Raw genomic sequence first — 14448 nt, 5'->3', positions numbered from 1 at the left:
GTCTCCTCCTGAACCAGAAGTCCAAGACTCTGTGTTTCTTTTTTTTTTAAATATAATTTATTGTCAAAAAATATGGAATGCTTCATGAGTTTGCGTGTCATCCTTGCACAGCAGCCATGCTGATCTTCTCCGTATCGTTCCAATTTTAGTATATGTGCTGCCGAAGCGAGCACAAGGCTCTGCATTTCTAACAAGCTGTCACACTCAGAGTAGCAAGGAATAGATTCTTGTTGTTTTATTTTACTCTTTCCACAGAACATTTTCTAATTCTGTAAATAATATGTTAAATATACACCGTATGTAATGTATAATCATATATAATAGTAAATATATAGATTGATCGCAGAGAATTTGGGAAGTACAAACAAGCACAGAAACACAGGGAAGGCTTTTGGCACATAAGACTAACACAGTGGTTAAATGAGATGCCTCTGTCTCAGGTGGTCCATGTTGTCATTGTCTTGTCTCAGACATTTAGCAGCCTGCCGTCATTTTTCACCATTTCTTTCGTCACTCTTTCCATGTTCGGCTCTGCTGCTCGTCCCTTTCCTAGACTGTCCTCCTTGTCACCAGTGCTACTCCCTTGCCTACATCGGGCTGTCCCTGCTGGGCTGCTTCTCTGCTGTTGCACCTCTGACTCCAGAAGTCCTTCTGGTCCTGTCTACGTTCTGAAAGACGCGGAGGCAGCTTTCCTTCTCATTGTGATATTACTTATCCAAGTGATATGTTGTTTCCAGTTTCTTTTCTTCCATCATGGATATTACTGTTGACAACATGTTAGTATTTATAGGTTTTATTCTTTGGTTGAATTCCTTCCTTAGGATAAAGTCCCAGGATTGGGCTCCTTGAGCTAATGGGTCTGAATATTTTATTGCTTTTTGTTGAGAGAGACAGTGCAAGTGGGGAGGGACAGAGAGAGAGGGTGAGAGAGAATCCCTAGCAGGCTGTGTACTGATAGTGCAGAGCCCGACGTGGGGCTCGAACTCATGAAGCCGTGAGATCATGACGTGAGTTGAAATCAAGAGTCAGATGCTCAACCGATTGAGCCACCCAGGCATCCCAAGAATTTTGTACTGCTTTTATTATCTATTGCCAAATTATTTTCTGGAAAAGGTTGATCATATTACAGGATTATACCAGTTCTACTGTAAAATCACCATATTTGATGTTATCACAGCAGGAAGAAAGGTAATTTAGTTGTTATGAAATGATATCTTGAGTTTCCTTTCCTCTTCCATTTCTAGGATTACTGTCGAGGATTATTTATTTCATTTTGTGTGCCTTGATTGTTTAAAAATCTGCGTGATTTTTCCTTTTTGAGATAACTATGCACTAACAGTTCTATCAATTATCTTCTGACTTTCTACTAAATAATCTGATCAGATTATAAATTTTACTGAGGTCTTTTAAAATATAATTTTGAATCAGTTTCTTTCCTATTTTATGTCCTGAACACCCCGTTTCTTTATTTTAGGTTTTGTGACAAGGACAAAAACAGCACACAAAAAGATACTTGAGGCGCCCATTTACCTAAGACCTTTACAATTACTATGCACGTGACCAAACTGCGTGGGTTTTCTTACAAGAACTTACAGTGAAAGTAGCAATTGATATATTTTATCAGCAGAACTTTTTAGATTCTAAATATATATGGTAACTTATAGTTTTGTTCTTTATTGCCACCTAGTGAATGCTCTCTTTTCTCAAGGAAAGAGTATGCTTTGCAAAATTGAAAAGTTAAACATAAAGATGGATTTAAAGCCCACAGTAATGGACATCCAGGTGACTCAGTGAGTTAAGCATCCAACTATTGGTTTTGGCTCAGGTCATGATCTCTTGGTGTGTGAGTTTGAGCCCTGTGTGGAGCCTGCTTGGGGTTCTCTCTCTCTCTCTCTCTCTCCCTCTCTCTGCCTCTCCTGCTCTCTCTCACTCAAAATAAAAAAGTAAAGTTTAAAAAGTAAAAAAAAAAAAAATAAAGTCCACAGTAAGAGAGCAAGAACCAAGTTATTTTATTTTTTAAAATTTTATTTGTTTAAATTTTAGTTAGTTAATATAAAGTACAATATCGGTTTCAGAAATAGAATTCAGTGATTCATCACTTCCATCACAAGTGCCTTCCTTAATACCCATCACGCATCTAGCTCATCTTCCACCCACTTCCCTCCATTAACTCTCAGTTTATTCTCTATCATTAAGAGTCTCTTGTGGTGGCTTGTTTTCCTCTCTTCTCTTCCCCCCTCTTCCCATATATATGTCCATCTGTTTTGTTTCTTAAATTCCACATATGAGTGAAATCATATATTTGACTTTCTCTGATTGACTAATTTTGCTTAGTGTAATATATTCTAGCTCCATCCATGTCCTTACAAATGGCAAGATTTCATTCTTTCTGGTGGCTGAGTAATGTTCCACTGTTTGTATATACCACATCTTCTTTATCCATTCATCAGTCAATGGACACTTGGACCCTCTCCATAGTTTGGCTATTGTTGATAATGCTGCTGTGAACATTGGGAAGCATGTACCCCTTTGAATATGTATTTTGTATTGTTTGGGTAAATACCTAATAGCACAATTGTTGGATCGTAGGGTAGTCCTATTTTTAGTCTTTTGAGGAACCTCCATACAGTTTTCCAGAGTGGCTGCACCAGTTTGCATTCCCACCAGCAGTGCAAGAGTGTTCCCCTTTCTCTGCCTCCTTGCCAATACCTGTTGTTTCTTGTGTTACTAATTTTAGCCATTCTGATGGGTGTGAGGTGGTGTCTTATTGTGGTTTTGATTTGTATTTCCCTTATAATGAGTGATGTTGAACATCTTTTCATGTGTCTATTAGCCATCTGGATGTCATTTTTAGAAGAGTGTCTATTCATGTCTTCATTTCTTAACTGGGTGTATTTTTTCGATGTTGAGTTTAATGAGTTCTTTTTAGAGTTTGGATATTAACCCTTTTTTAGATATGTTATTTGCAAATATCTTCTCCTTTTCCATAGGCTGCCTTTTAATTTTATTGACTGTTTCCTTCACTGTGCAGAAGCTTTTTACCTTGATGAAGTCCCAGTAGTTCATTTTTGCTTTTGTTCCTTTTGCCTCTGGAGACATGTCTAGTAGAAAGTTGCTATGGCAAAGTCAAAGACGTTGCTGGCTGTGTTCTCCTCTCATATTTTTATGGTTTCCTGTCTCATGGTTAGGTCTTTCACCCAGTTTGAATTTATTTTTGTATATGGTGTAAATAAGTGATCTGTTTTCATTTTTCTGCATATCGCGGTCCAGTTTTCCCAACATCATTTGTTGAAGAGACAGTCTTTTTTCCTTTGGATATTCTTTCCTGCTTTGTTGAAAATTAGTTGCTCATAGGTTTGTGGGTCCATTCTGGGTTGCCCATAGGTTTCTGGGTTCTCTATTCTGTTCCATTGATCTATGTGTCTGTTTTTATGCCAGTACCATACTCTCCTGATGACTACAGCTTTGTAATACAGCTTGAAGTGTGGAATCGTGATGCCTCTGGCTTTGCTTTTCTCTTTCAGGATTGCCTTGGCTATTAGGGGTCTTTTGTGGTTTCATACAAATTTTAAGATTATTTGATCTAGCTCTGTGAAGAATACTGGTGGTATTTTGATAGGGATTGCATTAAACATGTAGATTGCTTTGGATATTATAGATGTGGTTTTTTTTTTTGTTTTTTTTTGTTTTTTTTTTTACAGGAAGCAGGATTTATTGGTGGGCACGAATGGGGAGGGCACTGCTGAGGCTCTCATGAGTGCAGAGCCCGCCATTTGTCCAAGGGGCCACGATTAGGGATGTATTTGACCCCACAGCCATCTGGGATGAGCCACTTTTCAGCCACCATGTCTTCAAACTCGTCAGCATTAAATTTAGTAAAGCCCCACTTCTTGGAAATGTGGATTTTCTGGTGGCCAGGGAACTTGAACTTAGCCCTACGCAGGGCCTCAATCACATGCTCCTTGTTCTGCAATTTGGTACAGATGGACATGATGACCTGGCCAACGTGGACCCTGGCCACTGTGCCCTGGGGCTTTCCAAAGGCACCCCTCATGCCTGTCTGGAGTCTAGATTGGAGAAAGCACGAGGCCAAACCTCAATGTCCACCAGAAAAAGCTGTCTCCAAGGTCCCTTAGGGCAACCCGTACAATCAACAGGCTGCATACACTACCAAGGAAGCTGCTGTGCGCAGCCATTGCACACTGGGCCCCATGGGGAAAAGGCACAGTCGGCTTAGTTGGCTGCAGGGATATTATAGATGTTTTCACATTGTTTGTTCTTCCAATCTGTGAGCGTGGAATGCTTTTCCATTTCTGTGTGTCCTCTTCAGTTCTTATTGTTTCTGGTGCAGTTGTAAATGGGACTGATTCCTTGATTTCTTTTTCTGCTGCTTGTTATAGAAATACAACAGATTTCTGCATGTTGATTTTATATCCTACGACTTTGCTGAATTCATGTATCAGTTCTAGCAATTTTTCTTGTGGATTCTTTCAGGTTCTCTACATAGAATATCATGTTATCTGCAAATACTGAAAATTTGACTTCTTCCTTGCTGATTTGTATGCCCTTTATTACTTTTTGTTGTCTGACTACTGAGGCTAAGACTTCCAGTGCTATGTTAAATAGTAATGGTAAGACTGGGATCCTTGTCTTGTTACTGACCGTAGAGGGAAGGCTTTCAATTTTTCCCCACTGAGGATGATATTAGTTGTTGGTCTTTTTATTTTATTTTATTTTATTTTTATTTATTTCTAGGAGAGAGAGAGAGACAGCGTGAGCAGGGGAGGGTCAGAGAGAGAGGGAGTCACAGACTGAAACAGGCTCCAGGCTCCAAGCTGGCAGTCAGCACAGAGCCCGACGCGGGGCTCGAACCCACAAACCGCAAGATCATGACCTAAGTGAAAGTCGGACGCTTAACCGACTAAGCCACCCAGGCGCCCCTGTATATGGCCTTTATGATGTTGAGGTATGTTCCATCTATCCTACTTTGTTGAAGGTTTTTATAAAGAATGGATGCTATATTTTGTCAAATATTTTTCTGCATCTATTGACAGGATCATATGGTTCTTGTCCTTTCTTTTGTCAATGTAGTGTATCACATTGATTGATTTGTGAATATTGAACCAGCCCTGCAGCCCAGGAATAAATTCCACTTGATCATGGAAAATAATTCTTTTAGTGTACTATTGAAATCAATTTACTAGTATCTTGCTGAGAATTTTTACATCCAGTTTCATCAGGGATACTGGCCTTTAATTCTCCTTTTTAGTGGGGTCTTCGTCTGTTTTTGGAATCAACGTAATGCTGGCCTCATAGGATGAGTTTGGAAACTTTTGTTCCATTTCTTTCTTTCTTTCTTTCTTTCTTTCTTTCTTTCTTTCTTTCTTTCTTTCTTTCTTTCTTTCTTTCTTTCTTTCTTTCTTTCTTTTCTTTCAACAGTTTGAAAAGAATAGGTATTAACTCTTCCTTAAATGTCTGGTAGAATTCTTCTGGGAAACCATCTGGCCCAGGACTCTTGTTTGTTGGGGGATTATTTTTTAAGTTTATTTGTTTTGAGAAAGAGAGTGTGAGTAGGGCGGAGAGAGAGGGAGAGAGAGAATCTCAAAAGAATCCCAAGTAAGGTCTGCTCTGTCAGCACAGAGCCCAGCATGGGGCCTGAACCAATGAACCATGAAATCATGAACTGAGCTGAAACCAAGAGTCGGACACTTAACCCAACTCAACCACCCAGGTGCCCCTTGTTGGGAGATTTTTAATTACTAATTCAATTTCTTTGATGGTTATGGATCTGTTCAAATGTTCCACTTTTCCTTTTTCAGTTTTGGAAAAACTTATTATTATTGTTTGTATTTCTGTGGTGGTGGTTGTGATAAAAAATGTGATTTCATCTATTTGAGTCCTTTCTCTTTTCTTTCTGACGAGTCTGGCTAGTTTATCAGTTTTGTTTATTCTTTCAAAGAACCAGCTCTTAGTTTTGTTGATCTGCTCTACTGCTTTTTTTTGTTTCTATATTGTTTATTTCTTCTCTAATCTTTATTATATCTCTTTTTCTGCTGGCTTTCAGCTTTATTTGGTTTTATTCCTAGCTTGTTTGGGTGTAAGGTAGGACTTTCTTACTTGTTGAGATAAGTCTGGATTGCAATATACTTTCTTCTTAGGACCGCCTTTGCTGCATCTTAAAGGGTTTGGACTGTTGTGTTTTCATTTTCATTGGTTTCCATGTGTTTTTTAAAAATTTCTTCTTTAATTTTCTGGTTAATCTTCATTTTTTAATAGGGCGTTCTTAACTTCCATGTATTTGAGGGCTTTCCAAATTTTATCCTGTGATTGACTTCAAATTTCATAGTGCTGTTNGTCCTTTCTCTTTTCTTTCTGACGAGTCTGGCTAGTTTATCAGTTTTGTTTATTCTTTCAAAGAACCAGCTCTTAGTTTTGTTGATCTGCTCTACTGCTTTTTTTTGTTTCTATATTGTTTATTTCTTCTCTAATCTTTATTATATCTCTTTTTCTGCTGGCTTTCAGCTTTATTTGGTTTTATTCCTAGCTTGTTTGGGTGTAAGGTAGGACTTTCTTACTTGTTGAGATAAGTCTGGATTGCAATATACTTTCTTCTTAGGACCGCCTTTGCTGCATCTTAAAGGGTTTGGACTGTTGTGTTTTCATTTTCATTGGTTTCCATGTGTTTTTTAAAAATTTCTTCTTTAATTTTCTGGTTAATCTTCATTTTTTAATAGGGCGTTCTTAACTTCCATGTATTTGAGAGCTTTCCAAATTTTATCCTGTGATTGACTTCAAATTTCATAGTGCATCTGAAAATATGCATGGTATGCTCTCAATCTTTTTATACCTGTTGAAGACTGATTTGTGACTATGTATGTGATCTATTCTGGAGAATAGACTTGGAAGATGGAAAGCAGATGGGCGATGCCTTTAGCAGAGCAGAGGAAAAGAAACCCAACTGCCAGAAAGGAATGGGGTCGGAGAAGCTGCCAATAAGAAATAGCTACATTTTTGCATTAGAACTAAGAAGTATTCAAGAATTGAAGGTACTGAGTGAAACAGGAAAATTATTGAAAGTCTGTAGTACTAGATTTTCTAGACACAAGATAGCTGTTCTTTTCTTACCTTGACTAAGGACAGGAAGGCTTGCTCTGTAGAGGTGGAGGTGGAGGAGTTGTTTGGTTTGGAGGTTGGCTGGACCGGGAGGGGAGTGGGGTGTTAGACTGAAAATGGAGAAGTAGTAGAAAGTTTGTGCCTAGCACAAGGTTAAGACTCTCCCTCCTTCCTTCCCATCAACTGTCCTTTTTTCCTCCACTCAACTCTCAACAATGCTAGCAGCCAGTTTTACACACCCTAGGAAGTCAGAGGATTTATCTCTGGGGAAATTGGCTTTTCTGCGAAAAGGTCTACAGACTTTGGGAAGTTCTCAATTAAAGGACAATGTATGTGTGTCTCCCTCTCTCTTCGAATTTTCATATAACAAGGACTACTTACTACTAGTCAAAGACACACACACACACACACACACATACACACACACACACAGCTCCTAATCACCTTCTTAGTATCTTAGTGTTATGCATGAACGAATGGCCAAAGGTCACGAGATAGATATCTAAGGAAAGCTGTCAAGTAAAATAAACAAGTGGGAAAAGAATGAATTCAGAGACAATGCAGGTAGAAAACAAATAAGTAAATACTGTAATTAATATGCCCAGAGAGCTAAGAAGCAATACTGCACCAAGAAACATGAACAGGATCCTCAAAACAAAGACCAATCAATAAACAAAAAGAATTGTTAGAAATTTAGCAACTGTTAACAGAAATAAATACCAGAGGTGAGTATAAAATTGGATATATCTTTCAGAAAATAGGATAAAAAGATAGAAAAGATAAAATTAGAGATGAATCCGAGAGCCTGCATGTAATTAGTAGGAATTCAGAAAAAAAATATTTAAGGAGCTACTTACTAAAGAAAAATTCCCAGACTGAAGGACATGAGTTTCTAGATATGAGAGTGAGTTCCAGTTCTAGCAAAACAAAAGGAAAAAGAGACACCACATAGAGGAACATTATTGTAAAATTTCTAAACACGGGAAAATCCCAAAAGCTTCCAACAAGAGTGGATAAAACAGGTCCCAGGTTGTGCATTAGAGTCAGAATAACATAATAGGGGGACACTTGGGTAGTTCAGGTGGTTAAGCATCCGACTCTTGACTTTGGCTCAGGTCATAATCTCACAGTTTGGTTCATGGGATCGAGCCCCAAGTTGGGCTCCATGCTGATGGAGCCTGCTTGGGAGTCTCTCTTTCCCTCTGTCACTGCCTCTCTCTCTCTCTCTCTCTCCCTCAAAATAAATAAATAAACTTAAAAAAAAAGGAAAGCATCATATTAGCTTATCAAATTATCTCACTGGAAGCTACAGTAAAGGATTTCTCAGACATGAAGTAAGTGTTACCACATTTATTTCCAGTGTAGGGCAAGAAAGGAATTGGAGGGATTGGAATAAGGAAGTAGGATGTTAACCCTGGGAAGAGAACATAACAGTAGATGTTATACCAGTGTGCAAATGTGCCGAGAGCTGTTACGAAAGGGCGCATTCTGTGGTGCTCCAGAGTGCCCGCGTGGAATCCGAGATTACAGAGGGAGACTCTGGCTGAACTTGTTAATGGCCTGTGGTTTTCAGTTATGAAATCATGACTGTCTGATACAAGCCTATGTAAGTTTGAATAGAATCATATAAGGGAATCTCTTGGGAGACTGCTAGACTATTAAATATAAAATCTAACTAGACAGTGAGATGCTATTGTAACAATAAATGCCAGTATGTATATAAATTAGTAGAGAGGAAGCTGTCTGTTATAGGCACAAAAAGTAGGTCAGTAAATCTAGCAGGTTTTTTAGTTTAAAAAAATTCTTTTTTTTTTAAATTTTTTTTTAATGTTTTATTTATTTCTAGGAGAGAGAGAGAGAAGACAGAGTGAGCAGGGGAGGGTCAGAGAGAAAGGGAGTCACAGACTGAAACAGGCTCCAGGCTCTGAGCTGGCAGTCAGCACAGAGCCCGACGCGGGGCTCGAACCCACGAACCGCGAGATCATGACCTAGCGAAAGTCGGACGCTTAACCGACTAAGCCACCCAGGCGCCCCTAGTTTAAAAAAATTCTTAACAGAGCCCTGCATTCCTTTAAAGAAGGTAGGTTAGTAAGGTCCTGGAACAATTTTGTGAATAGACTTGACCTCTCAGTGTTATATACCTCTACAGTACAATATACGGCACACAATACACATTTCAATGTGAAACTACTAGAATTGCGCTCTGTAAGGACGCATGGCAGAGACACAATTTTAATATCTCTGTATGACATTGTAATGTGTATTAAAGTTATGCTTTTACCTTCGTAGACAAAAAAAAGAAGGTAGGTTATTTAAAAAGTACAAAGTCTAGTAAACTTGAAGGTTTTTCATTTATTCAGATCAAATTTTGAAAGCTTCAGATTTGACAGAATTCTCAAAAGCCTTGTAGACAAGGAGACACAATCCCTTTTTTTCTAAAGGTTAAAATCATATATGCTTGAAAAATCACTCTGCATTCAAGTGTCACTTCATTTAGCTACATGGTATTAGAGGCAAATCTTCACAAATATAGAATAAAAGCTGTCTCAAGTAATTTATTCCACTCATTAAATAATCAGGGAGTAGCGCCGGTTGAAAGACCATTTTGAGGAATAGGGTCTGTATTGTCTATTAGGCATTTCAAAATAAGTTTGCTGAATTAGAAATAAAACAGATTAATGTTCTGCAGGGCATCGAAACCACAACCTTTTCTGTCAGGCAGCTGTTAACAAAATATTATTAAATTCATAACTTAACTTCTTTTTTTAAAAATGTTTTATTTATTTCTGAGAGAGAGACAGTGTGAGCAGGGGAGGGTCAGAGAGAGAAGGAGACACGGAATCTGAAACAGCCTTCAGGCTCTGAGCTGGCTGTCAGCACAGAGCCTGACGCAGGGCTCGAACCCAAGAATCGTGAGATCATGACCTGAACCGAAGTTGGACGCTTAACCGACTGAGCCACCCAAGCACCCCAAAATTCATAACTTAACTTCTGATATAAACATTTGACCTGCAATTTTAGTTATTTAATTATTACTTATAATTTATTGTGCTATACCTCACAAACTTCTGACTCAGTAGAGCTTTATCAAGTGTGAAAGCCTTTGAAAGTACAGTGGGATAGAAATCAGGGAAATTTAAGATAGTCTATTCGATTTCCATTTTGTGAATGTCTTAACTTATTAATTGTCCCATAACTGAAGGACATTTTGTTTTTTCCCCCAATTTTTATTGCCCCAAACAATACTACAGCAAACATCCTTGTTCTTTGATCAATATTTACATGTGTATTTCTATTTCTTTATGAGAGATATATAGAGGAAGGATTTCTGATTAAATTTTATGTACATGTAAGGGGATTGATACTATTTCAATTTACTTTCCCTTTAGTCTATTTCCCTAAACCCTCATTAATAGTGAATTTTATCCATTTTAATAATTTTTTCCAACTGATGAGTTAAAGTGATAACACAGTATTTTAATGTACATTTTCCTGAATGCTGGCGAGGTTGTCATCTTTTCTATTTATTAGGCTATTTCCATTTCATATGAATTTTCTGTTCTTTTTCTTTGCTTTTTAAAAAAAATTCATATGTTCTGTATTTTATAGCTAATAAGCTTATCTTTAAAACATAAGTCAAAGATCCTCTCCCAGCTTCTAGCTTATCTTTTTTCCTTGTATTTTTATTGAAATACAATAAAATACTATCCCAATATAGTTTAGTTTATATACATATGGTAAAGTACTCATATGTGTACAAGCTCAATGAATGTTCACAAAGAAACTGCACATTGTGTAATGAATGCTCAAACCAAGAAGCAAGATGTTACCAGAATCCTAGTCTATCTTTTGAGTCCCTTTCTCAAAGGATAACTACTGCCCTTACTTCTAATACCGTAGTTTAATTTTGCTTGCTTTTGAACTTTATGTAAATGGAATCACATTTTATGTACTTTTTTGAGTCTAACTTCATTTACTTAGTGTTTTATTTGTGAGGTTCAAGCATGTTACTGTATGTAGTTGTGACTTGTTCATTCTTATTGCTGAGTAATATTCTATTCAATGGATATACTACAGTTTATTCATTCTATTTTAAATAAACACAGGGTTAGTAGTCTTTGTTACAAATGGTACTGCTATGAATATCCCTGTAAATGTCTTTTGGTGAATATATATACTTATTTATGTTGGGGATATATACATAGGAATGAAATTGCTGGTTCATAAAGTATGCATCTGTTAAGGTGTAGTAGCTGGTGCCTACCAATTTTCCAAAGTGGTTAATCCAACAGCAGTGTTTGAAAGTTTCAGTTGCTCCACGTCCTCATCAAAACTTATTTGTATAATTTGTGTTTTTCATTTTGTCAACCTAGTGGCTGTCTGTGTAGTGACATTACATTTTGATTTTAATTTTTATTTTCCCTGTTGATTAGTGAAGTTAAGTACTTTTTCATGAATATTGGCCACATGGATATCCTCCCTTATCTATTCTTTTATCTGTGTTAACTGTTCACTTTCCCATTTTTCTATTAAGTAGTCTGATTCTCTTCTTATTCATTTGTAGAAGTTCTTTTTTTTTTTTTAAGTTAATGTTATTTTCTGAGAGAGAGAGAGAGAGTGAGATACAGTGTGAGTAGGGAAGGGTTAGACAGAGAAGGAGACACAGAGTCTGAAAGAGGCCCCAGGCTCTGAGGTAGCTGTCAGCACAGAGCCCAATATAGGGCTCGAACCCACGAACTGGGAGATCATGACCTGAGCCAGAGTCTGACACTTAACCGACTGAGCCATCCAGGTGCCCTGAAGTGTGTGTGTGTGTGTGTGTGTGTGTGTTTAATGTTTATTTATTTTGAGAGAGCTAGAGCACGTGTGTGTGTGTGCGTGCATGCTGGGGATGGACAGAGAGAGAGAGGGAGAAAGAGAGAATCCCAAGCAGCACAGAGCTTGATGCAGGGCTTGAACTCACAAACCATGAGATCATGACCCGAGCCAAAATCAAGTGTTGGATGCTTAATTGACTGAGCCACCCATATGCCCCCATTTGTACAAGTTCTTTATGTATCATTTAAATGAGTTTATTATAGACTATATGTATTGCAAATATCTTTTCCCACTCCGTCATCTGCCTTTTACTTTCTTTTTTTTTAAGTTCTTTCTACATCTTATGTTAAGCTCAAACTTATAACCCCAAGATTAAGAGTTGTATGCTCTTCTGACTGAGCCAGACTTTTATTTTCTTAATAGTATCATTTAGTGAACAGAAATTTTTAATTTTAAGCAAGTCTGGTTTTTCAATGTTTTCCTTCATCACTGGTGTTTGTTTTAGAAACAATCACTTTCTGAAGGTCGTGAAGATATTTTCTTATATTTTCTTCTAAAAGCTTATTGTTTAACTTCTCAAATTTAGATCTGTGATCCTTCTGAAATGTTTGAATATGGATATTTAATTGAATCAGCAGCAAGTATTGAAAGGTTTATTTTTTAACAATATGTTCATGAGAGATATTGGTGTTTTCCTTTAACATTCTTGTCTGTTTTTGATAGCAGGAGAAGTCTGGTGTCATCAAATGTTTTTGAGAAGTATTCTGTCTTTTTTATTTTCTGAAATACTTTGTGTAGAACTGATATTGTTTAATTCTGAAATCTTTGGTATAAGCGAAGTCATAGAGCCTAGAGATTGTTTGCATGTCTTTTCCAAGATTTTTTGACCCAAATTCAACTTCTTTATTTGGATTTTCTATTTCTTATTCTGTTTGTGTTTAAAATTTGTGTCTTTACATTGATGAAAGAAAAGGAAGGAGACAAAAATGAATGGAAAGTTATACCATGTTCATGGACTGGAAGAATCAAAATTGTTAAAACTGTGCATACTACCCAAAGTTGTTTACAGATTCAGTGCAATCCCTACTGATATTCCAATGGAATTTCATACAGAAGTAGAAAAAACAATTCTAAAATTTATACAGTACCACAAAAGGCCATCACACTTCGCATTTCAAGCTATATTATAAAGCTATAGTGATCAAAACAGTATGGTACTGACATAAAAACAGATACATAGACCAATGAAACAGAACTGAGAGCCCAGAAATAAACTCACACATATATGGTCAACTTCTATTTGACATGGAAGCTAAGAATAATATTCAATGAAAAAAAGATAGTCTCTTCAATAAATGGTACTGGGAAAATTAAATACTCACATGTAAAAAATGGAACTCTACACACACACAGAAATATTATTCAGCCATAACAAAGAAAGAAAACCCTCTATTTGCAGTTATGTGGATGACCCCTGAGGGCATTATGCTAAGTGAAATAAAACAGAGAGAGAGAGACAAATACTGTATGGTCTCACTTATGGTGGAATTTGAAAATATGAAAAGGAACACAAAGTCATACAAAAAGAGATCAGATTTGTGGTCACCAGGAGTGGAGGCAGTGGGTTGAGGGGGAGAATTGGATGGAGATAGTCTAAAGGTAAAACTTACACGTATAAGGTAAGAGTGCTAGGGATGTCATATACAACTTGGTGTCTGTCTGGTTAACAGTGCTGTATGTTATATGTGAAAGTTGTTAAGAGGATCTGTATGAGATGCTGAATGGTAACTAAACTGATTTGGTAATCATTTCTGGGCATATATAAGTCAGATCATTGTACTGTACACCTCACACATATACAATGCTGCATGTCAGTTATATCTGATAGAACTGGGAATTAACGGGTGAATGGATAAACGATATGTGATATATTCATACAATGTAATAACATTCAACCTTAAAAAGGCAGAAAATCCTGTCACATGGTACAACATGGATGAATCTTGAGGGTATTATGCTAAGTAAAATAGGCCAGTCACAAAAGGACAAGTACTGTTCGATTCTACTTGTATGAAGTATTGTGAATGGTCAAATTAATAGACACAGAAAGTAGCATAGTGGTTCCCAGGAGCTGGGATGGAGTGGGAAAAGTGGAGTTGTTGTTTAATGGGTATTAAGTTTCATATTTGCAAGATAAAAAGTTCTGGAGATCTGCTTCGTAATGATATGCATATGGTCAACACTAGTGAGCTGTAAACTTAAGAACCGTTACGATGGTACATTTTTTGTTATATGTTTTGTATCACAATAAAAGTAAGTGAGGGTAGGGCTAGGGTTGGAAAATTATTATTTTGTACCCATTATAAAAGACCGAATCAGACAAAAAGCAACAATGGATGTAAAACAAGGTGAAAATTTTGATGAAGAGCAGGATGTATGTGTGGTTGGAAACTGTGTCCCTATAGGTTGTGCATTAATTGCAAGATAGAGTAAAATAAAAACATTTTATAGGAGAAA

At 37.1% G+C, this 14448-nt stretch overlaps 1 protein-coding gene and 2 non-coding genes across 6 annotated transcripts in view; 1 reads left to right on the top strand and 2 right to left on the bottom strand.

Annotated features, from left to right (window-relative positions):
* PTPN20 (protein tyrosine phosphatase non-receptor type 20) overlaps positions 1–14448 on the top strand; it is a 111968-nt gene that overhangs the window by 17601 nt on the left and 79919 nt on the right. The window lies entirely within an intron of this gene.
* Positions 67–173, bottom strand: LOC144217038 (U6 spliceosomal RNA). Its single transcript, XR_013330823.1, has one exon. It is a non-coding gene; the product is annotated as a U6 spliceosomal RNA (small nuclear RNA).
* LOC144217042 (small nucleolar RNA SNORA70) lies at positions 4115–4247 on the bottom strand. Its single transcript, XR_013330826.1, has one exon. It is a non-coding gene; the product is annotated as a small nucleolar RNA SNORA70 (small nucleolar RNA).

The sequence above is a fragment of the Crocuta crocuta genome, unplaced genomic scaffold, assembly GCF_008692635.1.
Source record: "Crocuta crocuta isolate KB4526 unplaced genomic scaffold, BGI_CrCroc_1.0 scaffold28, whole genome shotgun sequence".
NCBI classification, from domain to species: Eukaryota; Metazoa; Chordata; class Mammalia; order Carnivora; family Hyaenidae; genus Crocuta; species Crocuta crocuta.
Note: the sequence above shows the minus strand (reverse complement) of the source record. Positions and strands in the feature narration are given on the sequence as shown.